This window comes from Cyrtonyx montezumae, unplaced genomic scaffold (assembly GCF_038088225.1).
Source record: "Cyrtonyx montezumae isolate F1298 unplaced genomic scaffold, pur_monq_1.0 scaffold_10, whole genome shotgun sequence".
Lineage (NCBI taxonomy): Eukaryota > Metazoa > Chordata > Aves > Galliformes > Odontophoridae > Cyrtonyx > Cyrtonyx montezumae.
The window spans coordinates 44,892,966-44,920,458 of NW_027071826.1; the positions used below are offsets into that span (position 1 = coordinate 44,892,966).

Here is a 27,493-nt window from a genome sequence, read left to right on the forward strand (position 1 = left end):
TGTGGAACTGCAGTGTAAGATTTCATAGCTTTTGATAGTTAAAAGTGTGATGGAAACTTTATCTGCAACACAACTTGCAAGCAGACTTGTGCTCTATTCTTTCAAGAAAAGATATTATTTACATACACTCCATTCAAAGGGCCCTGCCTACCAGATGAAGTATAGCACCTAGCAGAGTGCCAACACTCTCTAAAAGATAGTTCTTACCTTTATAGAACTCGCAGTCTAAACAGGCAAAGTGGTGAAAAGGTGAGCGGAAGGAAGCATGAATGGCCTCTTGCACAGCCAGGCACTGGAGCAGAGAAAGAATAACCTTACCCACGTCCCAGTTTGGGCCTGTTCCAAGTGTTCAGAATCTGTGATGAGTCTCAGCAGTCATTACACTGAAACAAAAACAAACAAAAGACATTTAAATTTGTTTTTTTTTTTTTGTCTCACTTCTTAGAACTTGTCTCTGTGAAAGCTTTTTTAATAGACAGTTGAGATTTTGGCCCTTGTTTGTGCCTTTCTCTTATTGGTTTGACTACATAATTAAGTAGCATTTTATGTTCTTTGTATCTGTTTTGCAAAAGGACAGCAGGATATCAGCTTTGACAGCTGATTGAGACTGACTTGACTGAAATTAATTTTAAACCTGTAGGTTTAGGCATGTCTACTGTAATCTAGAGCCAGTTATTGAACTTGAATTGGCAGCCCAGCTGTCTGCAAACAAAAGCTTTTTTGTTCAAACTCATCTAGGACAGCCAGGGATGTTAGGTAGGGTTGCATAAGTATGTCTGTTTCTAAGAACTTAAGCAGCAGTCGTCTGCTAGCTCTTCACTGCTTCCCCTCAGATGCCTTCAACTTTGCCCAGAATCAGATTGCTGTGCGTTTACTCACAGTGCTGTAGTATCTACCTGACCCAGAAGGCTTTGTTTAACACCAAAGATGATTAAAACAAGTTGAGGAGAGGGCTATGAGCTCTTTCTCAACTGGTTACCACTGTTCAGCTTTGTGGGTGGTAATCTCCAAAATGAGAGGTGTAGTCAAGAGGAGTCGGGTGTGGTAATTAATATCTTCCATCTCTTGATCATGAGCACGTGGTTGCATGCGTCGATATAGCTTAGTCCCAAAGGGTATAATTGTACTATTATGTCATTGTTACTATTAATACAGTAACAGGAATATTCAAGTTTGAATTACTGTAACTATTTTGATAAAGAAAAACAACAAAAGCTAAGCCCAGAAGAACATAACATTTCTACGCAGGACAGTGGTAGACTAGACGTGAGATAACAACTTGCCTTAACTCCTAGCACTCTCAAATAAAAAGCTACTCAGACCCAAGTGCAATTTCCAGTAATTACCATCTATCTTTTCATGCTTAAAAGCTTTTACAATGTTAGGATCCAGATCATTAGTGAAACATTTAAATATTTAAGTACTGTGAATCATGTCTTCTTAAGGCAAACAAAGTTTAAAGGGATGCGATAAAAAAAAATTCTTCCCTTACTCCAATTTCTGAACCAGAAATGCAGCGAGTTCTTATCTCATCTGCAAGGAAAAATATAATAAAATTAGAGCAATATACCAACTGCATTGTAGGCAGTGTTAAACTTGCTACTTACACATGCTCATTAGTGTGATACAGTGGTATCATCTGTGATACAGTGGTAAAGTGCAGAACTAGATCTAGGGTCTTATAGACCTTGAAAACACTACCTGGTTTGCAGTCGTGATGTCAATGAGTAACAGTGTTGTGTTTACAAACTGTTTTCTTCAATGGGAATTTTTAAAAAGCTAGGGAAATGTTAAAATGATGAATAGTTGCTTTTGAGTAGAATAGCAATTGCATGAACCTTTCTTGTCCTTTCTGTGTAAATGCATATATCAGGTTAACGTTTAGTGAGAGGCAGAGTTGAAGAAGCTCAGCCATGCTTCTTCAAGTGACAGAAATGTGCATGGTCACCCAAAATGTGAATCCCCCACACGTATACGCTTTTTCAAGGTGAACAAACTGTAGTTCTGAAATGCAAGTGAGGCTGTTAAGAGGAAGTTTTTGAAGTGCTTATTTCAGTATTGAAAAAGAAACATGCTGGTTCTTGAGTATTTGGACACAGGGGACTGTTTCAGGCAGTTTTATTTGTTTCATAGCTCACGTGGAGAGAGAGATCTCTTTCTAAAATTAGAATCCTGCCTTCACAGATATGTAATAACTCTGATCTGTATCTAACTTGCTAATTTATTCTGATTTTGTATCTGCAATTAGCTTGTTTGGAAAGGGGAGACTAGCATTTATGAAGGCATTGGGTAAGGTCTTTTCTTTTGGGTCCCTTTTCACTGCAATGTTACTCGTGCTTTTTGGCAGGGAGAGGGAATAAATATAAATTCGAACAAATATCCTGGGATTTAACATTTCTACTAAGTCGGACAACAGAGATCTAGATTTTAATGTCTTTTTGGTATAGCATAACAGTTCTGCAAATCTCTTGCAAATCATATAGTTTAAGGCTATTTGCATCGGGTATAGGGTGATCTGGAAAGCAGCAAATGAGAAATGGGAGATAGTGCTGCTGTGCCTCTTCAGGCATAGAATGGCATAGAAATGCAGGAGAGCATTGTGAATAGTGAAAGTCAGTTGACTATTTTCAGAAGCAAGTGCAAGGGAACAGTAGGACCATTTCTTTCTGATGAGCATTACCTCAGTAGGAGTTGTATGATCCTTTTAATGATTCTTTCTTTGTTCTGTTTTTGGACAAAGTTCCTAAATAGGTAGTGTTTTTGTTTTTTTAATGGTTTTTTTTCTGTAATGTTGCACAGGGGCACTGAGATGATGCATTTTGCTTACAAAAACTGTCAGCAAAGGCTTTGGGCAAAGGTGCAAGATATGGTAGAAGGAATCCAAAGTGGCTCGGATTAGGGAAGAAGTGTGCTATCTTGACACTTCTGTTGTTCTGTCACTCTTGGAAAAGTGACTTCTTCAGTACTGAAATTCCTTAGTGAACTGCAGATGTCGCTCAGTGGAACTACATCTTCTGTCATTCCCTCTCTTACCTGGAACTTAAATAATTGCCAATTGAAGCAGTTCATAAGGTCAGTAGAGTTCAAATATGCAAAAAGCCAAAGCCAATTCGAATCTGGAGGCCTTCTGCCCTTTAAGAATTGTATGCAACTTGCACTACCTTTCTGCATTTAGGTTTTCCCATGCAGAATTAGTTTGCTTGTATTGTGTCACTTGCCTGCTGTCTGCAACGAGACAGAGACCACTCCTGTGTGCTTTTTGTGCAAAGGGAGGGAGTGTCCTTTTCTTCTTCTCAGGCTTCCTTAATTTGTACTGCCCACAACCTGCAGTATTCTATGGCTCAAGGCCAGTGCAGCAACATTGGCTGGGACCAGGGCTGCATATAGATATTGTTGATTAAAAGCTGAAATGATGTCAGCATGGAAAAGGCAGCTAATGAAGCATGTCAGCTTTTTTCAATTAAAATGTCCTTTAATCACATGTATATAATTACTAATTACAACCTCTATCCCAAGAGGAATCTGAACCAAAAGAATTGTGAGTTTTTAAAAACAAAGAAGAAAATTAAACTAGAGTGGTGCATTCTTTAAAAAAATGCTACTGCTTTTCTTCTTTATTCTTAATCTTGGATGTAAGATGGAAAACAAACAGTAAAATCTTGGAAACCATTATAAAACAAAATGAGAAGACAAAAAAATTTCCTGGTAAGATAATGTCCTTTTGACGTGGGCTAGAGGGAAAAACAATGGCAAATGCGGAAGCGATGTACAGAACAAAGAAGGCTTTTTATTTGTAATCTGAGGTTTTTTTTCATCATCTCAGTTCATAACACAGGAAATCAATAATTTTCAGTCACTTTGGTAAAGTATTAAGTCAAAATCAAGCAATCCTTTTAACAAACAGACGTACTGTAATGTCACTGGGTGCGAGGCTGAAGTTTCAAAGCAGTGTGTGTTTTACTTCAATTTATTTATTGTTGGTAGCTTGTCAGGCCTTTGTTTGAATTAGGAGCCATTGTGGGAAGCCAGAAATTGAACTTTATGTAATACAATCTGTCTGTCACTTAGTATCAGTTCCCTGACAATGATGCTAACACATTCAGACTCTAGCATCTGGACCTCACACTTGAGTTTTCAGCCACTAGGTAGGGTCTAATGTTTCAAGTGCTTCCATGTAGTTTCTTCCCAGCTATTTCCCATCTGTGTATGGCTGTCCCACTTCCCTAGGGGTCGGTCACCAGTGCTGCCGATGTCACCAGATAAGTCTTTTCCCAGGAGAATTTTGTTTTAATTGTTTCACTCGTTTAACTTCGCTAGGCTGTGGGATTCATTGTTTCCTCTTCAAAAGCCAGAAAATACACGATAAAGCAGAAGGCTGTGGGATTATGATCGAGCATGTCTCAGAGATTAGCATACGGCTTCTTATTCTGTGGGGCAATTTCTAAAACAGTGTGCTTCAGTATTCTTTAATGATTTTACAAAATGCAGGCTAATGCTTCCACAGAACTGGAAAGATAAAAAACAAACCTTAGGAGTATACACATGGGTTCTCAAGCTGTCTGACAAAGTTGGTTCTATTTAAAAAAGCAAGCAAACAAAAGAAAACCACCAGCACCAAAACAAATCTGTAATAGTTAATGTACTGAACACATTTAAGATGTGCAGCCTGCCTTTATGGCAGGCAGGCTTTTCTGGGAATGTGACTCTAGTGGTTCCATGCTTTCCTAACTTGGAAGACCTTGGAAGAAAGCAGACAAGGCTGATCATTGAGTGAGACAGGAAAAATGACTTGTCTCTACCCTGGGTGTCAGAACTGCTGCTATGCTGTAAGCTGTGTGAGCAGCTTGGGTGTTGGATATGAATGAGAGCACCTCAGTGATTTGAGCCCAAATATAATGCAGAGAGTTAAGTGCTGAAGAGTAAAAGCAGCAGGTGGACTGGGCTGAGGGGCTTTTCCCCAAAGCTAATCTCTGTTCTAGCAGGTAGTGAAGTACATGCTAACAGCAATGACAGAGGTCGAAACTGTCTAATCAATAGGGTGTTTTTTCTCGTATGCTTTCCCTCTCTTTTCCTCTGTGAATAAGCTTCTGTGCTATTAATTCAAAAGACAGAAAACTCAACAGAGCCAGGCTGGAGTGCTACCTCTTTAGTCTCTTGAGCAAGTAGCAAGGAGGGAATGAAACTTCCCTCAAAACATCTGGCGGTGCTGAGCTATGCCGGTACGCTCACCCTCAAGGGAAGATGACTGACTCCTGGGGTGCAGCCAGATCAAAAGGAAGGTACAGAGAAACGGAAACGGTGGTGAGAAAGGATGCCAGAATGTTTAAAGTATAGCTGCTGCATCTATCAAGTGGTCTAGCTCCTGTTTGCGGAATAAATTTTATGAAAGATGCACTTATTTACATTAGCCTGTGATGTGTGGGTCTAGACCAATGGGTATATTTTAAGAACTTGGGAAAGAAAAGGAAAAAAAAGGCCAAATTATTTTGCTTGCACTTTTTGCTTTTAGGTAATTTAGTCTAAAAAAAAACTTTGAAGAAAAAATAAACAGTGTATTCTAAGTAGCTGAAGGCATTTATTATGTTTGTAAAGTTCTTTGCTCTTAGTAGTCTGGTTTGAGATTTGTTTTTGTCTAGAAGAAACAAAAATATTTGTGAGTTTTCTTTTGACTCTTGGAATGCCAGGAGCCCTCTTCTGTGTGAAGCAGGACTTATAAAACACTACATTAATGAGAGCCAAGGAGAAATATGCTATTAGTGTGGTCATTTAGAACAACTGCATTGAAAACTTTGTTTCAGTGGCTGCTTTTGAGAATGATGGATCATATTTGCTTTCATTTGCTTTCCTATAGTTCTGCTGTTAGGACTGACATTAGTAGGAGTCTTGATGTCAAGGCTGTTTAGAGGAGTCTGAACACGTAACTACTTCTGTAGGTTGAGAGCTAGCCCTGAGAATCTCCTGTAGGTTTGTCACCAAGTGAAATCTTGGGGTTCCTTTCTAAGGACTGAAATATTCAGTGGCTCTGCACATGAAATCAGTGCTCACCTGCTATAATTTATTCAACTCTTAGAGACAAATTTTTTATTTTCAGTGGGAGCACTGTAAAGCATGCCAGACCTTGAAATCAGGTGACAAGTGGCATTTTCAGCTACATTTTGTTTTGATCTTCTGTCCCTCCCAGCTGTGCCATTAATACTGGTGTAACTGAAAATGTATTTGCAAGTCCAAAATGTTAATGGCTGCAGCACTCTTGTTGGTCTTTATTATATACAAAGACTCGCTTGTAATTTAAAATACTGTACTTCAGATGTGTGGAATTTAAAATTCAGGTTTGGTATTTGTTCTATTTTTTTTAGTGCAATTAAACTCAGATTGCAGCCTTCTGTAAAGTTTGGGGCTTCAGAGGTGTCTCACTGCTGTGTGGTTTAGAGCAGTATTATTGAGAATTCAAAGTAAAGAAATACATTGATATCTTTCCACACGCACAAAAAAAATATAAAAGATTTTTCCTGTTTCTTAGTGATGTGCAGTTAATGTTAATTTTTCTCCTTTAGTTGAAATCAGTGAGCAGAAAACAGGCTGTATCTATGAAAATGCTTTGTTAAATCATCTGTAATTCATACTCTGCAGTCTTCTGTGTTGGTGTACCCCATAGCTTAGAAAGGACAATTAAGAATAATTGAGTCCACCGAGTGTAATAAGTTGTTATTCAGTGTGTCAAAATCAATGACCATTATGAAATGAAAGATGATGACAATTTATTATTGAGTATGTAAATATAGTCAGAAAAACACTACCAAGTGTGAGAATGAGATAAATGGATATGCACGCTAGATGTTAAAAATACGTATCTCCCAACAGATTTGATCTCAAGAAAACAAGCCAGAGTGAAATCAGTGATGTCTACGCTAATGTGAAACACTTATTTTTCAGTCTATCAAATAATAAAGCAAAACTCTTAAGTTTGTTCAAATACCCCTTACAATAGCATCAACTGTGCATGCATTTCTTTACTGCATTCTGAAATATCTGTAAGGAAAACTACTTAAATCCTGTTTTATCCACCGAATCTTTCAGAAAAGAAAAAACACAGGAAAAATTACTGTATATGACAGTTTTGCTTACTTATGTTATTAGAGCTTGATTTTACCCTTTTAATATAAGGTTATGTTTAAAAGCTTCATTATTTTGGCATCTGCCCAGGCTGTGATCTTCAGAACTCCTCAGTATAGACTAAAATAAGCAGCAGCAGTAGTAGTTAAACAAATAGGGCACAGTCAAAGTAAATGCTTTGATCCAGTATCATTGACAAATGTGCTGCTATGGAACATTTTAAATAGCACATTTTATTTCTAGCTTGCTGTAGTGCGTGGCATTCGATGAATAAAAACAGGTGGATTTTATAAGTTACATATTTACATGTTTTAGAAATTGGTAGGATTAATCAAAGATTAAAGTGGTGCGATGTGCATATCTTCTAGTAAGTGCAAGTAAAAACACATGATTTGCAATAAGTACATCAGTTACATAGTCAAGCCATTAATTTAAGAAGTAAACTTGAGAGAAAATGTGTTATCTAACATTTCTATGTATACTGAACCTGGCTTGTGTAGATATTTCAACTTTCAGTAGTGTGTTTATACTGACTTGAGCAGCTGTGCATTGCAGCATGCTGGAGGAAAGCATTTAAAGGACGTCTAGAGCTAGAAGCATTGTGCTGTGAGTTGTTCTCTTTCTTAGTATTTGTGAGGTACTGTCATTTTGCTTACCACTTCTTTTGCATTGATTTAAAAGTTTCATTTTGGCAGAGATGTAACTGATGATTTTAAACAGGGGAAGGCCTTTGCTCTCATACAAACTCATTAAGTAACTCTCTTGTACCAAGAATTTTAAGTGATGACTTGCTAGATACAAATCACTTGGTAGAATGGCACAAAAAGTGACAAGCTATCAGTAACAGCTTTTTAAATATAAGAGGAGTCTCCAAAAGTAATGCCCCTAATGCAGTGCTATTACTTGAATCTATTAGAAGTGACAGTCGTGCAATGAGTGCTTTGGGAATACTGTATTAATATACAGAGTTCCAATACTTGCTTTTATATAACCAGTGCTGACAAATAGGATTTGAGAGTTAAATACTGCAGGGGGGTGAAAAAAAGAACCAACCAAGACCACCCTTAGAGGCATGGTCTATGATTCTGCTTCAGTAATTTCTGTTGAGTTTGTTATCAACAGATGCAAAAATGCACTGTTCCTGTGACAGAAGTGGTCAGTAGTTTTATGCAGCTGTTCTTGTTCGTAGTCTAGACCTAGACCATTGTTTTAAACTTCTACTAATCCCAGGCTAATCTACTATACTAGAACGAGAAATTTATTGCCTACTGAAGAGCTGACATGCACTCACTTCTACCCCTGCCTACTTTGTTTTTCATAGCTTTCAGGAACCTGTGTGCTACTTTTGCTTGAGATTCAAATGTAAATGTGTGTCATCTAACCTGAGGCCAAGGCATCAAAGTTGAGGTCTTAGTAGGTTTCCGGAGGTGCTTGTGTCCTGCACAAATTTGTGGATACTGCAGTGGGCTTCTCAGCTAAGTGCATAAAGTGATATAGAATGAATGCAGTTCTAGTTGCATTTGTGAAGTAAACTAGAAGTTTCTGAAGCATCCAGATGAAACTTCCTGGTATGAGTTAAGAGTTGTTGGCTGATGAGTGTCTTGCCTCCACCACCTCTCCGACGTAGTCAGTGCTTAAATAATCTAACTTTCTTCACAGCTGTACCAACTATATTGTGAGTATTTATATTGTTTTCAAAGCTATTATAAAGGCTACTGAACTACTGAAATGCTTACAAATTCTTTTACAAAAACTTTGTCCTAAGATGCAATGAATACTGGTACCCATTATGTAGTTATATCAACCAATAAATGTGCCTTGTGACACACCCTCAGATTTCAAGGTCCTGTAATACATCAGAAGAGCTAGTAAACATGGTTGTTTTTGTTGTCTGATTTAAACAAATTGCTTTCAAAACATGCTGGAGGAAACCAATTTAATATCTCTTTTAGTTGGACACAGATTTATTTGTTTTTAAAAATTGTACTAATGTTGTAATATGCTTTATACACAGTTTTAATAGGATTTTAATAGGGTTTTTTAGTTTTAATATCATAATACCAATTGTCATGAATTTTCATGCAAAACAGCTTTAAAAATGAAAAAAAAAAATCCATTTTACTTCTGTGATATGTTCCGGTTGCTGCAGCCTTGCTCCCAGGTATTCAGTGAAAGAAATGTTTAGCACGATGCAAACTACTCTCATTTTATTACTCTGCATTTTATCAGGGCTTAAGTGATCTTTAGACTTGAAGACTGTGCTGTGGCAAGGCTGTAATACTCGGTACCTGGATGTAATGGACAAACTCACCATGGGAAGTTGGATTTAAATTAAGAAAACTGTAAGATACAATCTTTCAGGAGCTCTGGAAGGAAATCTGATTGCACTGGCTAATTAAGGGAGGAGACTTTAATTTTTGATGATGCAATATATCCAACTTATCCTAGATTTCAATTTACAATTATTGCTGTCTATAATTGCAGCACTGGGGAAAAAAAAAGTATATGAGTTTTCTTTGTTTATAATGCCCATATAAAATTCCCTGTGTACCTAGAAATTCTTCATTGCAGTAACCTTATTGTTATTTTTGGACATGCTGATTCAGCATTACCGTGGAGTGTAATATATACAAAATATGAGTGGCTGCATACGAACAGTTGAAAAGTAAACAGGTCAGAGTGTGTCCTGTGATTTGTATTTATAGCTCGTTGACATCAACAGAGGCTATGTACATATGAAGGCAAATTCAGCCTGTGTGGTAAGTGGAAAAAATATTTGTCTTAAGCAGAAGCAGAGGCTGCACATCATACATTTAAGTGAATATTAATTGTAGTTGTCTCAATATATACCCTACTTGCGTTGTACATCTAACCTGAATGATTAGCGCCTATTAGGTAAAATGTGGTAACAATTTGTACCTTTCTGTAGTTGCTTAAAAGTTACGAATAGGCATGACTGAGTAGTTGAAAGACGTTGAATTAAACATGCTTGAATTAATAGGGTAATGGTTGGAGCTGCTCAAAGCTATAAAATAAACACTAGGTAGAGTTTAGTGCTATATGGCAACCAGATCAAGCCATGGGGTTGCTGAAAGTATTCTGAAATGACTCACTGTTGTTAACTGAGAGAGATAATCCTAAGAAAGCTCTGTATGTAGTCTCCCCGTGCATTTAATGTTTTAACCCCCTTGTGGCTTGTTTTTATGACTTCAAAGATACTCTAAAGCCTTTGTTAAATTGATCATTAACTCTGCAAAGTTATAATTAGACATTTGAACTTGGCTGCATTCAAAGAGAAAATGCAAGAATGAAAATCCTCACCGGTGTTGTTTCTCTGCAGCTCATCAGCATGGTCAGAGACGGATTAAAGTTCCATAGGAGTTAAAAAGCAATAGGAATTTGAGGCATTAACCAGCCTTGCAGGAAGGATGGGGAGTCATTAATCCACAAAGTTTTTCTTTGAAAGTATGGGGTGAGAATAATGTGAGGAACCTGAAATGGTTTACTATTGGAGATTTAGATTTAAGCTCATGAAACCATCGAGATGGGAAACTCAGGCTGGAAACATGTGCTGGGGAAGCTTTCGCTGCCAACCTTGCAATTGAACACATTAAGCCAAATGTGCTGCCACAGCCCTGTAACAAGCCTGCAAAAACAGCAGAGGAGGCACTAGAAGGTAGCTCTAAACAATAGCCATGAGCTAAGAAGATTGGAGGTTGGACACTGGTTAAAGTTTGAGGTCTAGGGCTGGGAGAAATGTGATCCTAAGTCTCCCACCTTTTTCCCTGATGGAGTATGAGTCGAGACAACAGCTGGTAACTACTATGTGCCCGGCTGCATAGTGGATGGGAAAACTCATCTCCATAGTAACAGAGAATGCATCGCATGTGCTGCTCCTGCTCCTTCTGGGGAGTAGCTGGCTAAGGACATCTGGTCAGTGTAGCCAGTTCTCAGGGGAAATTAGCTCATTTCATCTGATAGTAACCACAGAAACTTTTGACTTAGTTTAATAGTGTGATGCTGTACATGAAATACAACTGGCTTGTTCAGCAGTTTTGAAAGTCAAAGATTATCTAATTACTTTAAGATAAATATTTCTTTAAGGAAGGCTATTACTTGTGCTCGTTCCCCATCCCCCATTCTTGCCTGTGGTAATGCTTCTGTCCAGTATGATGGTGATTCTTCTGTGTGGGATGGGCTTTGGGAATTTAAAAGACAGGTTTCTTTTTCTAAATAGTTATTTCTTTTGCTTACATTAGATGTTTTTATTATACAGTGAAATCTCTAAGTCTTTTATCTTACTGGAGCTCAGAGTGGTGCGAAATACTGCCTGTTAATATACTACGATTTGTACTCTAGAAAGTTCACTCCCACCCACACTACCAGAATCTTGAGTCATTCCTTTCAAAAGAAACATTCTAAACAGTTTGCCTGTAGCCATATGAGCCTTCAGCGTAACTGGTTTAAATGTGTAAAGATCTTGAGCTGAAATCAGATTAAAGGTCATAATTTTTATTGTAATACAGGAAAACTCCTAGCTGCATTTCGCAGAACAAATTCCACATCCAAAATGTAGAGTGTACTGAGGTTATGGTGCTTGGATATGTTGTTGTTTTTGTTTAACGTAAAATGTATTGGCTCGCATTATCCTATAAGATCATGTAGCATTCAGAATTTTGGAGGAAATTTAAGGATGAAGGGTTTGTTTTTTTTTCTTTTTGCACATGAGAATATCATTATGTATTTTTAATAAACTGAGTAAATGAACATAGTGGACAATATCAACATGCATAATGCATGCAGGCAGGTGCATGGTAAGGGGCCCTAGAGTAACATACTGAGTATACGGGGCACAGATAAATGCTTGATCTTTCACTCTCTATCTGCTGCTAACACCTACTCCTGGTTGTAAATATTTGCACTCAGTGGGTTGTTGTGACCATCAGGAACAAGAAAATGAAACTGTCTGACCAGGCACAAGCCTCAACTGCATGTCTCCCATTAAGGAAGATGAGCAGAGCTGTCAGTCTTTGAGAAGCCCTACCCCTGATTTCTCTTTCAGCATGCTTAGTTGAATGAGAGAACTGTAGTCAACTGTGCTGTGTGACTACATTATAAGATTATATGGAAAATAAGAGCTTCTAGCTACCATAGCTCTTAAGGGAAGACTGGGAGAATCTAAAGGTTTTATAAGAAATCTGAGAAATGCTTGTAACAGTGAGGCTGATTTTCCTGGAACAAGTCAGGCAAACGCAGCAGATGTTCTAGGGCCCCAGCTGGTTAATACAGATGCTAATAAACCAGACGAGCTGAAATCAGTTAATGAAATGAATTTAATCAATCAGAGTTGATTCAAGAAATAACTACTTGATTAATACACTGTGGGAATATAGCAGTTTATTGTTTATTGGATGAAGAGTCATCAGTTTGCTTTCTCTGCTAAGCTCATGCTTTGACAAATCAAGAATTCTATCTCTTATGTGGAGTTAAATAGCTGAAAATAGGTGTCAGATTTTTCCCACAAATATTTCTCCTTCCTATTCATTTCTTCTCAACTGGGAAAAGGCTGCATAACAATGCTAAGAAGTCTGCGTGAGTGGGCAGTAGCGGTGGTGTAGAGGACATGGAGGAATTCTTTCTTGTTGTACTCTTCATCGTGAGTTTCATGGCAGCTGAAGTTTCCTTGAAACTGAAAAAGACATCGCTTGGTTTAGTAGTTCTCAAATTTCTCTCTGAAAGTGGTCTGCATTTAGTCATTTTTTTAAATATATAGATTCTAGAAATCAGTAGGATGAATTCTACCTAATCACAGGAAAAAAAAAAAAAGATACCATTACAGGAGGACTTTAGTTGTAAGATACATCTGGAGATTATTCAATCCAAATTCCTGCTCAGAACAGGAGCATCTTTCAAATGGAATTAAGTAGCTCAGGCCCTTATCCAGCTGAGTTCTGAGACTGTCAGCCATTTGAGAATGTTTTATTTCATCAGTGTTTACATCAGTTAAAACATTTGTCGGTTCAGGGGACACCAGTGATTGTACAAGCACAGGGATTAATGATGCTGTGGGACTTGGGGGTCTCAGGATGTGTGGCCATGGTTTACTTTTTAGTTTTCATTTTTTGTTTGTTTTTTGTGAAGTCTTCAACTGAAACTCACAGTAAGTTTTCCTGAGGCTGGATGTGGGTGAAGATCAGAGAATTCTCATGGGAGAACGTCGTGAATGGTATGAAATTTTTTTCTCTCAAGCTGTATAAGAGGGTATTTCTTTTCTGTCTGGCTCCTTATTTTCACAACACTTTCAGGAAGTTTAAATATCCTCTGACATGCTCAGGCTTCTGGTCTGTTCAGATCAACCAGTGGATTCAGAGGTTTTGAGAGGGAAGCTGGAGGCAGACAAGGTGATCGCACAGACCTCTCTAGGGAGACCAGGCCAGAAATAGAAACAGCTAATAAATCTCTTTCAAGTGGGAACTGATAGTAAATTTCCATCCTCGCTGCTGTTTATGCCATTGCTCTAAGCCAATAATGCCTTACTGAATAATTCAAAGCAGTGCTTCTTAGTTGACTCTAGTTTTTTGTTTGTTTGTTTGTTTGTTTCTGTCAGCTAACTTTAGTTATCTAAAAATTAGGCTGGGTAGAATAATAAGCCGATCACATAGACTTTCCCTTCATTTAAAGTATGCCTGAAAGTGTCATTTGTTATAACTGAAGGTACTTAGGACAGTGGGGATGAATTTTTCTCTGTACGACACTGCAGATTCTCAATGATAGAAAAAGAAACTGCACATAATTTACTCAGTTCAAGTACTTAGAGCTTTAATTCTCTATTTAATCATTTTTTAACTAAGCAGTTTATTACAACCTTACTCACTAATAATATTTTTGCAGCTATAAACATGCTTGAAATGCATTAGGTGGTCACAATGTTTTCTTTAACTGTTCATCTGGTATTTGAAATGTGGTATAACTATATCTCTGATGCTTGGACACGTGCTGAATGTTTTGCATTCAGGAAGAATAAATTGATGATCTTGTGGCTCATTACTTAACATACATTCTTTCTGTTCTAAGGGGTATAAAGGTGTCATCTTCCCTTCTCAACAAACAGATTCTGTTGTGCTTATTTGTTGCAGAATGCAGCTTGCTGTAAGGGTCATCCCATTGACTTGGATGGGAATGTTCAAGCATAACATGATACACAGTTAGAGGAGGTGTCAGAAAGCAGCTACGTGTGATGTAACATGGGCAGCCTAGTGTTAAAGCCCCAGCAGAAGTCTAATCCTGTGATCCAGGATGAAACAAAACATCAGAATTATTCCTCCTGCCAACACTCTGAATAGCTTCTTTTATCGTTGAGTCCTATGATCATGTTGGCTCACAGTCAGAGCTGCACCATATATTGAGCAGCAGTAAGAGGTACAACCTGAGCAAAAGAGGAGATTCTCACTTCTCAAAGAGGAATAAATACTTCAGCAGTGCTCCTTTGAGCCTCGATTCTGACTCATCTTTGTATTTATTTTAACAGTAAAACAAGTTGAGAAGTGGGGGGTGGAGGGGAAACCTGCTTTAAAGAGTAGAAAGAACTACAGAACATGAAGCAAAGTTAAAAGGGGCCCTTTGGATGTTGTTAAGGATTCCAAAACTAGTCTTTAATTGGTGCCAAAACTAGTGAGCCTGGAATTTCCATGGAAAACATCAGTTCAGTAACCAGTTAGCAACACTTAGAGATATTTGTATGTTAATGTGATAGACCTTTTTCCCTTCAAAGCTTGTTCACTCTGTTCTTTCTGTTAAAAAAAAAGTGTATTCATGCCTAATATTCTACTTAAAATTTAAATAGTAAAACATGACACCTTGTAGCTATAAGAGTAGTTGCTCCATATTGCATTGAGGACTGACTGTGTATTTTACAACTATTACCTTGCTATCTTTCTAAATGTTTTTTTTTTTTTTAAATCATTGAAGATCTAATTCCTACAGCCTTCAAATCATATATTATATATTTTAGGCAGGGTTTTTGTAGTTCTTCTCAGGGTGATTTAGCACCCGAGTTGAACACATTTCGTATCTCCGTAACTTAAAGCATTTGTTACTATTACTCAAAAGCTGTGAAACCACAAATAGTATTAATAGAGAGCTGACATCACTTGTAGTGTACATTTAAATGTCATGCTTTTTACAGTATTCAAGGTGTCTGGTTTTAAGTATATCATTTGGTACAAGTAGTATGCTTTGTGGTATCAGAATTTTGATGTAACGTTATGGGGCAGATTTCTAAGGAAGGTTCTAGTGATGGACTTATTAATACACGCATTCATGTCATCATCTGTAGTATCACAAGTGCAATGGCTTATAAATATGCAAATAGCCATTTATGAGATGCAGCTGTACTATACTTTCATGTCTAGCGGGTTTCCTTTAGCCATTCAGCTGATGAGGAAGTGCACACTGTACACAAAACAGTCCCTTATGTGCTTTTCTAGTATAATGTAATTGTTTTTAATTATACTCCAAACAGTACTAGCAATTGACACTTCTGTACAGAGTTAAATGTGCAGTGTGTTATGTGTTCAGGAAAGGGGAAACATGAGGTTGTAATTAGAACCATTTTTAGCAGAGCTAGAAATAGAATCCGGCTCTGAGCATGGCAAACCTGCTTGCTCTATCCACTGTGAAGGAACTCACCAGATGGGTATGTTGAGTTCTACTGCCACATAAACCTCCCGTCAGCAGAGAATTGCAAGCCTCTGTTTTTCATAGTTTAGCCACCTTTACTGATGGTATAAGAAAGCCAGGGAGCTATTTCCACTTCAGTTCAAGTAGTCTCTTTGTACTTTAAGGTCTGTAAGTTAGGCTAAAGCCTTTGACTTTCAGTAATTTTGGAAGCCTTGGCCACTTGAGTTATTGTTGTTTGTGGAAAACCAAGAAAAAAATGGTATAAACCTGAATTCTTGCTTTGTCTAGTGTATGCTTGTTATGCATCAGGAATCTTTTTGCTTAGACTTCGAAATGAGTTTAATCTGGTAATCATTTTTGTGTACTGATTAAAACGTTTTGAAAGAATGCTTTACAGAAGAAAGAACACACTTTCTTGTATTGTGTCATTGCTGAGGCAGTGATACTTCTATTAGTCACTAAGAGTTGTGGCTTCCACCTTGGTTTAGTAAATATTAAGGCTGAGTGATATGCTACCAAGCTTCAAAGCAATGACATTCCCCTTTCTTGAATACAGCGTCTGATTTGGTTTCTCTTAAGGTATCTGCTACCTATATCTCTCCTTCCTAGTTCTTCAGTTGCTGATTATCTTTTTGGTGATGTGAGCATCTTTGATTCCAGTGGGTAATCTTAGTTCTGTGGTTTTGCTGAAAGATTGTTAAAGGTGAGTGAAGGTTTTCTTACCGTCCTGTCCAACACACTGGTATTCTGAGGGGTCTAAACAGGGCAGATGTGCTGAAAGCAGTTTTGTGAAACATCGAGTACTGAGAACACTGGGGAAAAAGGCAAAGAGGCTAAAAATACTGGGTGATATTTTGACAAAACTTAATCTCTCTATTAATCTAGCTGTGGAGCGAGTCTGGCATTCACTTCATTGCATAGTATGCCAGGAGAAAATGTTAGATCATTGGGCATTTCCAAAGATATGCTTTGCTAAATTAAACAATACTAAATCTAAGATAAAAATGAAAATAGAAAATCCAGCTACTCTCAAAATAAATCATGGTACAAGCTACCTGGAAGTATACCTCATGAAAGGAATCGATATGCCCCAAACATTATAAAACTGAGTACATGAATAACAGAATAATATGAAGTGGTGCTCTCGCTGCTGATAACAGTGGCATTTTCAAATATGTGAATTCGATTAAAATGCATAATTAATGTTAATTTTAATAGGCTATAAACCTCTCCTGGGTAGCCCAGTGTTTCAGCAGAGTTTTTTCTGCCTCTAGGATGTATTTCTTTTTCACTTCAATTTTTGTGCTTTTTCCCCTTTTCAAGTACCCCTCCACAGAAGGGTTCTTCTGGCTTGGTGGCATTTTCTTTCTGTGTCAGCTGCCTGCTAGCCTGCGTGCCGTGGCAGATCTTGCAACTGATTCTTGATGTGTTCTAGGCCTTGTTTTTGTAAGGTCTCTCTTTTTGCAGTCTGCTTTGGAGTACAGTTGTACTGTATGCAGCCAAATATCACTTTTGTGTTTGTTAGGAAAAAAATTGCCGTATAATGCTTATTCGTTTCCTGAGGTATTTGATGTCTTGAAGCTCAGACCAGCTGCCACTGAGAAGGCCATGGTTTTTTAAATATTTTTTTCTGCCAGTAATGAATAGTGCACTTGTCTTTTATTTGTAGAGTGTGCGGGAGAAAGGTGATAGTGAGTGAAGGGAGTTTCATAGAGCTAGAGGTCTCCTTTCCTAACTTTGACTTCTGCAAAGAGCTGCCTCTGTTGCACCATTTATTTATGTTGGACCTGAAACTGATAGAAACATGAATCCAAGTAAAAATATAAGTCTTAGCACATAACGGTAGCTTGGTTAATGAGGTATGCAACTTCAGAGAGATCTGGCTTATATCTTCATTTTGCAAATGCGAGTTTAGTTTGGTCCGTTTGGAACATTATCAAAGCTCGAGGGAGAGCTTGCACGGAGTTAATTGTGTGCTTTGGTTGCTATAAAGTAACTTCTTGCTTTGGTATGCTATAATCCTGATGCGCTGAATGATGGCCACAACTGTTTTATGCTCACGGATTGGAACGAGCACGGGAAATTGGCACGAGGAGAAAACTACTTGCCTGCAGTATGTGAAATGAATTTGCCACTCAGCTTAAACACTGACTTTGTTGCCTTCAGTTGGGTTTATTTTGCATGTCAAATAATTCTCCTCTCCTCCCTCGCAAATTTTAGAGACAACTGTAAAATGCTGACTGAATGAGCTGTGTACATATGGCATCTGAGAGGTTTTTTATTAGCTTAAACTAGCACGTGTTTTCCTGTGAGGAGTATTAAGTGCCTGGACTACAGGTTTAGTGTGTGACTGTTTTTGCAGCTGTGTGGAAGAGCATGATGCGTATTCCCCGGAGCAGAGCTGGGAGAGCGCTCAAGTATGTTGAGGCAAAAGCAGGTTATGTTTATATAAATGTCAAACAGAAATATGGCACTTGAACTCTTATCAATGCTGAGCGTGATACCAGTAAATGAGCAGCAATTGTCCAGATGTGTAAAAGGAATGTTTGTCTTCTAATTGTGCAGGATTTTGTTTCAAAGCTTGACAGCTCTACCTCATGATACTATCCTGCCAGTGAAGAGAAAGATGATTTTTTTCCTTCTTTATCTGTCGGTGGTCGCAAACAGCATGAGTCCATCTGAAATGTTGCTTGGTAAACAGCTAACGAACGGCACAGTCACTGCTGAGATTTCAAATCTCACTTTGGGAGGATGAATTTTGAAAACATGCTGGTTCTAGAGGAAGTGTCTCATGAGTATATGTAGAGGTAGAAGATACCGTGATAATGTCCTGCTTTTGGTGACCTATTGCTTTTCTGGATGTGTCTTATGTGTAAAACACATGATATCCCAGAGTAGGTCCCATAAAACCTAAGAGCATGGAATCGTAGGGGTTGGAAGGGGCTTCCAGAAATCTGGATGATTTCTAGTCCAACCCCCAAGATCATGAAGGGGTGGTAGAAGGGTAGAGAAGAAAATTCTGAAGCAAGACTGTATGCTAGCATTTTGTAACTCACTTGTTCAGAATAGGGATGAGCTACAACATTGACTGCAAGTTACAAGAAATTTAAACTTGATCAGTAAGAGTTCCTCTTCAGAATGCTCTGTGTTGTCTTTTGAAGGTGCAGACTTTTGAGGAAGTTCATAAAATATTCTGGGATTTAGATCTGGAGGCCTCATTGTGTTGCTGTATTTATCCAGGGGACGTTTGTGCAGCAAAGGTGGTGAGAGTAGTGTTTGTCTAATTGAGAGCAGATATGAAGATTAGATGTTCTTTGCTCAAAGGTATATGAGAAATCTGTAGCTGATCTCTGATATCAAGCTCTGATCTCCCATGAATCTTCAGTCTTCCTGACTCCTGTCTTGCCATGGAATGAACAGGGACATTGCTGCAGATGTAGAAGTGTTTGGATTCTGGATAGTGCCCTTAATGAGAAAACAAACCAAGAAATCTGTATAGGGCAGAATGGTGGGGTTGTGAATAAGGCTGAGAGATGATGCATGTGGAGTGTTGTCAAATTAGGAGGAGAAAGATTCTCAAAGAACTGGCAGAGCATCAGAGATAACTTTTACTGCAGAGTGGGAATGTAGTAATCTTTGGTCAGTCCACAATTAGTGATTAAGTTATGGCTCTAGTGGAAAAACTTTTTTTTTTCCTGAGTAAATCAGTGTTTGCTTTGATGTTTAAAAGCTAGAGATGTGTGTGAGTTTCTAGTTTCCCATTCTTGTCCATCTCTTTATTTTGACTCCTGCCCTTATCTAATCAAGTGTGGAACAGATGGGTATGGAGGAAAAACAGAAAATTTGGTTATTTTCTACTTGTGGAACAAAATTTTCACTAATCTTTCTAATTTCTCTCTTTGAAATATACCTTTTGGCTGCTATCAGCATGGTCTCAAATAAGGGGGGGGAAATGACTGTACATTAATGTGCCTGAAACTACTGGTTTTCAAGTGTTGCTGCTACCAAACAGTTTATGTGCAACAGGTGACCAGAACTTGGGCATTACCTCCAAAAAATACCAGCTACAATTCATTGCATTTCCTTTTATCTGTACAAAGCAAAGCTATTGCAGGCTAAGTTGGGCTGATAGGGGCCAGGTTCTTCTTTCTGTGCTACTCTGCATTTTAGTAAGAGATAACGTGCAATATTCCTTTGTTGAGCTGCTGTAACAACAGTAATTAAAGGATGTAAGAGAAACAAGGTCTGCTGCAGGACACCTTAGCTCTTCTCTCTCTACCGTTTAGAGATGGAAATAAACAGGTGAGCCCTCAGATATACAGCCTCTTCAAGAGGTCCTCCAATAAATCTGACATTAGTTGTTTGGTGGAATTCTCAGCTGCTCCACACAGAACACCGAGGATATGAAGTAGCTTTTTGGAAAATAAGTGAGGAAGGCTACCGAATTAAAACAAAAGAAACCATGCAACAGGATGCTTGATAGAATAAAAATCTGTTTGGAGTGTGCAGCCACTGTGCAAATATTGTTAATATAAGAAGTTCTTTGTACCACAGAAATACAAACTGTATGGTTAGACGGCTTCTTTATAATCTGCAACAGTTCCTTTCTATTCACGCTCGTGTTTTTCATGTACCACCAGTGCTGTACATGTCTCTGAACTGCATGTGTGCTTAAGTTTTAGTTTCTTTTGCATTCATTCAGATATAAAATTAAGCGTATATTGAGCTGGACGGGAGCCAGGACATATTTCACTTTGAAGGAGAGGCTTCTATGAAAATTCTTTCTACAGAGTCATATGAACTGTGGATAATAGGTTCATGAAATAAACAGAAAGGAGGTGGGTTGTTGTTTTTTAAATCAATTTTAGGCTGGTGTTAGGATTTTGAAACTTTCCTTCTGTTGCCAAATTCTCTGGATTTAAGGTCTAGTTCATGAGAATACTTTGTGGTGGAGAAGAACTTTGTGTTCAAATAAGTATAAAGTAAATGTGCAATCCCAGCTTGATTTACTTGTGTAAATCCCTGGTGAGTATCCTCAAAAATTAAGTTCACAAGCTAGAGATGACTGAATTATGTCTGTGTAGGGGTGATGGTGTGGGAAGTTGTTCTAATACACCAGTGCTCTGAGACAGTGCCATAATGTGTGAATTTATACCACTGAGATCTGAGGCTTTCTGCAGTCAGTGGAAAAACTCTACTGCCTTCATTTGGATTTGGCTGAAACCTCCAGAGAGAAGAGAGATGAAAAATATCAATTAAAGGCTTTCTAAATGGCGCACCTAGCTCTCTTGGGTGCAATCCAATGAAATTCAATAAGATTTAGTTGTTTGGATCCTCTGAAAAATCACAACCTAAAATTGCAGACCTACTGTATTATTTACTGACCACAGTGCTACTGTGTGCTTTTGTCAATGATTAAAGGTAAACAGAAAAGCATATTCAACGTTTCTAAGTTTGCCTTGTACTTGTTTGTAAGTTTGCACCCACTGTAGCAGGTTCCCTGCAGCAAGTTACATAGGAAGGCATCTAGGCAGATTTGAGTACCTCCAGAGAAGGATAGTCCACAACCTTTCTTGCCAACTTGTGCCAGTGCTCTGTCACCTTCCGTGTAAAGCTGGCTCAAGGCCATGCTGCTTACCACCAGGACACTCATGTCCTCTTCTGCAGAGGTCCTCTACCAGTAGGTCAGCCTTTAACCTGTACTGATGCATCTTAAATTAGAAGAGTAGTAAAAGAATTATAGTAGTATCTAGTAATTTCTTAGTATTAACCGTGGGCCTCTGAAGATAGAGATGTGATGCTAGTATGAAGATTTGTTTCCCATTGCCCGTTTAATCATTTGGCACCAAATTTGCCAGATAACAAATTTTAGCAGTTGACCCTAGGCTTTTCAAAAGGAAGACAAGGACACAGAAAGAGCCACTAGTTGTACTGACTGTAAATAAATTTTTTAAACGCTTTTTATTTTTTTTACCTTGTAAAAGTGAAACTTTCAAGATCTTGGGAAGTGAGGAGAGTAAGTAGAGAAAACAATCCCTAGTTTTAAATAGCACTTTTGTTACTTACAATTGCTCAGTAAGTGTTCACGTATATGTAAAAACACTTACCTTTTTATTTTTGATCTGTGCTTCATCAAGTTTTGATTTTTACTTCATGGAGTTCAGTGTCTACATTTGCCTGTTTGCCTAAGCCATCTGATTTGGCAGTTCTGCATATCTTAGAAAATACAGCTTTCAGGAAAAAAAAAATCCTGTCTTTCTTATGAGAACAAAGAGGGGCCTCTCTATACAAAGTGACTGAGATTAGAAGAAACAGTTGCCCTTAGTACTGTGGATTTGCATACCCAGCTCAGGCTGTCCACAAACGCTGGCTGAAGAATTTTGCAAGCACCAGGGTGTGTCAGGTGAGCTGTATGCTGGGAAGTGGGCTCTAGCTGGCTCTGGACTCAATGCAGCCTGTGGTGTTTCTGATTCTGTAAGCATAAATGCATGAGCGACGTGTTCCTTCTCTTTCGACTAGTCAATGGCTATGGAGGATAATACTGCATCCCTGTTTGTGTAGATGATGTGCCTGTTTCTTGTCTCCTAGGATTTCACAGACCATGGCTGTCAGCTAGTGCTGTTTGTCATTTTGCATTACCATCAGCAGATGTCTCCTCTTTTGGCACCTTAATACCAAAAACTTGTTAAGATCTGTGAACAAAGCCACAGATTGAGGAAGTTACTATTCCGTGTTAAAGCTGGCACACCAACTTAGCAGAGGGCTTCCATTACCTTGTCTTAGAAAGAGGTATCACTGCAAATTTGGCCACATGAATCTTATAGCTGAGGTATGCTGGTATTACATTGGCATGTAATATCTATAAAGATATCACAGAACTTATTCCTTTGTTTAAAGGAATTTGTGGAAACATTGTTTTACTTAAAGCTAGAATCTTAAGGAAGCCAGATTTGGAAGAGTCATGGGAATAACATGGTTGACCCCTTCAAGGAGGATAATGGAACCCATGATAGAAATCAGTAGGAGTTGTGTCCTCAAAGCTTGGGGCTTAGCAGGAGATTTTTAAAGCCCAACTGAAAAAATTATGCTTTTCATTTGATATAACCACAAGAAGTATAGTATTTTGCTTTTTAGCTTTGTGAGTTTATTAACAGTAGCACCAAACTGTAGCAGCTTGATAGGATGTTATTTCTGTAAGTAACAGAATAACTGATTGATGACATTTCAGTTGGAAGAACAGATTCTCTAGTGTCTTCGAGCCTTGCTTTTCTTCAGAAAGCTAGCATTCAAGTTGGCTACCAGAAATATGGTTTTACCTCTAATTTTTTTTATGGACTTTACTGGAAAAAGGCACTTTAGAGTAAAGACTTTCTTGTTCATGACAGATTTCTTAATTAGTCTTCCAACATCAAGTGGCTGCATGAACTTCCGTGGTGCTTCATGATCAGGTATACCTTTGAGGTCTACAGGCTGGGCCTCAGAATGTGTGTTCCTCCAGGAAAATGTTTTTGCAGCCTCCAGAAACAATTTCCTTACATGTTAAATACATGTTACAGTGCCATGATGTGTTCTGTGTCAGGTCACGTGCAGCCTTGCTTGTTTGAAACAAAGCATATGTTTAAGTAGGTCTGAGTATCGTGCTGCACAGATGAAAAAATTTGATCTCATTTTCAGTTCAGGTACGGTTCTCTTCATTAAAATCTTTTTCCCATTGTCTTTTGTTGGAGAGGACTTTCTTGTTCTTTTGCCTAGTATTATACTGAAATTCATCAAGATGTAATGGTTAAAGTGTCCTTACCTATGGCGGCTGCTTTCCATTAAATCTGTTGAGCCCTTCCCCCCATGGGAACTGTGGAGTTACAAGCTTTAATGACAGGTAGCGTGTGTATGTTTCACAGGGTTCTGTGTTTTTGTGGATCCAGCTTAAGCTCCTTTGGAAAATGCTGAGGCGTACTTTAGCAAGGTAATTGTCATACCTTTCTCGGGTTGACATTATTTATGTTTGAAGCAGTTCCTAAAGATATTTGTGTAGTAACTGATCAATTCAAAGGCACCTGTATTTCCATGCCAAAACTGTAAAAGTATGTAGTGACATGCACTGAAAATCTTGTTCATGATCTTCTGAAATGGATTCCCTGAACTAAGTACACTGCTGTCCCAAGGCACAAGGGAGAACTCAAATTCCTTCCCTGGCCATTACGAGGAATGTTTTGATCTGATACCTGGTATTTGGCCACATAGGAGTCTGTTTAATTTCACCCAGAAAAATGAAAATGCTCGAAGCTTGTTACACCAGTCCTGCCTGCTTGTCTTGTGCAAGGACTGTTCACTTTAGCTTAAAAGTAGTGTGAATTTATATATGGTCCATTGCTCACAGGTGCAGAGTTATTGACACTGACAGAGTTCTTCAGAAACAGCTGTCTCCATGTGTATCTTGTATTCATCTGCTCTGTCTCTGTTTCCAGGGTCAGTTGGTGTTTGCCTGCATTGGGGTGATGTGGCTGCAAAGACATGAAGTTGTGTCAGGGCTGAGCAGGAGGGATGGCAGTAGTGAGTGTGCTATGTCTAAAACTAGTAAAGGAAAAAATTAAGTCTTTTATGCAAGAGGGCTCCTATTTCACCTCGTCGTGAAGGTACATGACTTATTGTATCTCAGAGTTCAGTTTGTCACGTTGGTATAATCTTATAATTTCAGTACGATGTTTCTGCTTTCACCTTGTAGAAAGGCTTGAGTGTGTCTCTGCACAATGCAGTTCTCGTGCATGTGTAAGTTTAAGTAAGAAAACTCCTCTGCTGAGCTTTAATCTCCACCCTTGCCCATGTTCTGCTGTTTTTTCTACATTTTTTTTCCACTTGTGCTGACTGTTGCTTTGCTTATTTCACTCTTTCTTTACGTTCTCTTTGTCTGTTCAGTGCTTTATTTTTCCATTTCCCTTTATCATTTTCATTCTGAGTCTTCCTGATATGACGTTTAATCCTAGTTAATTGTGAGATGCACCAGAACATTTTTATGGTGCAAATGGTATCTATGTGTTAAATCTGTTTTTTTCTTTGTCGTCTGCAAGTTTCTGGACACTAATATAAATGTGTACTGACAAGAAATTCATCAGGCTTCTCTGCCCCTGGGGGATTACTTATTAGACTTATGCAATGCAAGGTATTAAAAACACTTTTGTCTGTCACACAGCCACGGGCAGGGGAGGGGGAATTTGCCAGTTGCTAATGGATACCTGGAGGTTTTGTGCATGACCATGAAGAACAGCTTGTGCACTTTCACCCCTGATGTTCCCTGAATAACTCGGGTCTCATTTAGGTCAATAAGCCTTTATCAAAACGTCAGGAGTGAAAAATGTGTCTTGGTGTAAGCCGACTGGTCGTTCCCTCCAGTCACTGGAGTCTATAGAACAATCAATGTTCTCTAAGCTTGTCTGCGTGTCACGCAAAGAACTGGATGACAGTAACCATTGACTGCATGTCTGTTGCATTGTCTTTGGAGCAGCCCACATTTGCATACTTGCCAATGTTCCTGTTAGCCAACGAACCATGGAGGGGCCTTAAAAAACATATACACACAGCTCCGATGCAAATTTCCTATGCAGAGAATACACACGTCTTATAAGCACAATCCAGGCTTTCAGTTTTTACCTTCTTGCTATTAAAATGAAACTGCAATCCTGACAACCCCGTGGTTTCTGGCTAAAGTGGAGACTGTTTTATTGTACTAAAACATAATCTGTCCTGTGAGTTTGTCTTTTGTCTTTTTTTTTTGCCTTTTCCAACTGAATTTCTTGGTTTTGTTTTTCTTTTCTTTCTTTTTTTTTTTAGTAACCTGCTTTTCAGGGTTATCTAAAGAGTATTGTCTGTGCTAATGGCTAATGCATATGATGTGAGGCCATACTTCCCTTCCTCCAATTAATTATTTTGAATGAAGGGCAGTTCTTGCTCTTTGCCCAGTTGCTATTGTCTTTTGTAGAGGGATTTTCTTTTTCAGTACTGATGAAAAAAGATGCATTTGTTTTCTGCAGGGTGAAATGTTCTTGAATATTGGAGGTTATTGGAAATGTCCTGAAATGAATGCAATCACCTGATCAGCAAAGACAGCCTCTGGTAGTTTGTTTTCCAGTAATGCAACCTCACAGAGAGCAGCACAATTAAATTTGACATTTAGTGCAGGTTATTGAACAATCAAAGTGAAACTGGACCAGGGAGAATTCTGTTGCATTTGAAGCTTCTATCATAAGAAACTTTCCTTAGAGTCTGCTGCAGACACTGTTTCTTTAGATTTATGACTTTAAATATGGCTTTATTTTATTTGAAGAAAAAAAAGGAGAGAGATAATAGTTCTCCAAATTAGTTAAAGATAAGTGAAGGGTTCTGATGGATCCTTTCAGCACCAAGCTGTAGAAGAGATTCTTGGCTGAGTCAAAGAGTCTGAGCTTTATGTTCAGATTGCTGGCTGTTATAATTTCATTATATGCTGAAAATGTTATTGGAATACAATATAACTGACTGTGATGTTCTTCTGTTGCACCTGACATCATGCAGACATAATGAGATTTTCAAAACGAAGGAGGAGAGTCCTGTCTAGGTTTCTCCTACCCTTTTGGGAATGTTACAAAGTAATTTCAACACTGAGGTGCAAGGAGATGAGCAGTATATGCCATCCGAAGACTGGAGTTTGGGAGATACAAAAAAAAATATAGTGAAGCGTATTAATGCATAACAATTTATTCCCCTCTTCTTACTGCTTACAGGACGATTATTTTACTGACTGTTCAGGGCAATATCCTGCCAGACTTTTCAGCTGGCAATATGACTTTCATTGGTGTTGTCTGGGTTAAGGTTGCATCTTGAGGATTTGAGTTGATTTAGAAAATCATAGCTACCACTTTCAGCCATATATGCTAATTTGATCTCATGAGAAACAGCAGTGGACACTGCAGAAATGGCAGATAAAATATTCAGCAGCATGTCATCTTCCTGCTCTTTCATTTAAAAAAAAATTAAATTACTCTTTGTAATAAGCAATACATTATCTGTTGTCCTACAGAGATGTAGTACTAATCTGCTTTACCTTTTCCTGTATGCCACACCGTGTATTTTCAGCTACAAGGCACTCTTAGCATTCCAATTAGTAGCCTCTGCTGTTTGTTGTGATAGAGAATGTGACCAGTTATTAGTTAAGTTTGCCAGTAAGGAAGTACTGCTGCTTCCTGTTATTTGAGGGAACTACACTGAATATGCCACACTCAACCAGTCTCTGGAAAAGCAAGATGTATCTGCACACCAAGTTCCAAATACGAAAAAATTGTACCTTTGTGTACTGACAGAAATGTTTTATGTCTCTGAGATCTACGGCTTTGTATAGATTTCCAAAGCCATACCTTAGTGTTAGTCTGTGGTTAACACGTGGCTCGGTACCCACAGCACTTCAGGATGAGACTCCCATTTCTAACTGTTGGCAGAAAGGCTGCCTGATGTCTTACAGTGATTTCACCACACCTGAGTATTGACGTGTCAGTAGTGGGTACTAGAAATGTTGCTTTCATCCATTTAAGATTAAAAGAAGATCGAAGAAGTATAAATAAATATGTGGTTGATATGGTCAGTGGAATGTGAAGCACACCTTTTCCTGAAATTAAATTCACTAGAAAAATGCTCATCTTCTGAATATAGACCCTGCTTGTTTTCTTTGGCACAG

General features: G+C 38.4%; 2 protein-coding genes across 4 annotated transcripts in view; both read left to right on the forward strand.

The window, feature by feature from the left end:
* TSSC4 (tumor suppressing subtransferable candidate 4) overlaps positions 1-27,493 on the forward strand; it is a 265,206-nt gene that overhangs the window by 116,395 nt on the left and 121,318 nt on the right. The window lies entirely within an intron of this gene.
* The window catches only part of KCNQ1 (potassium voltage-gated channel subfamily Q member 1), a 320,180-nt gene that overhangs the window by 53,345 nt on the left and 239,342 nt on the right, over positions 1-27,493 (forward strand). The window lies entirely within an intron of this gene.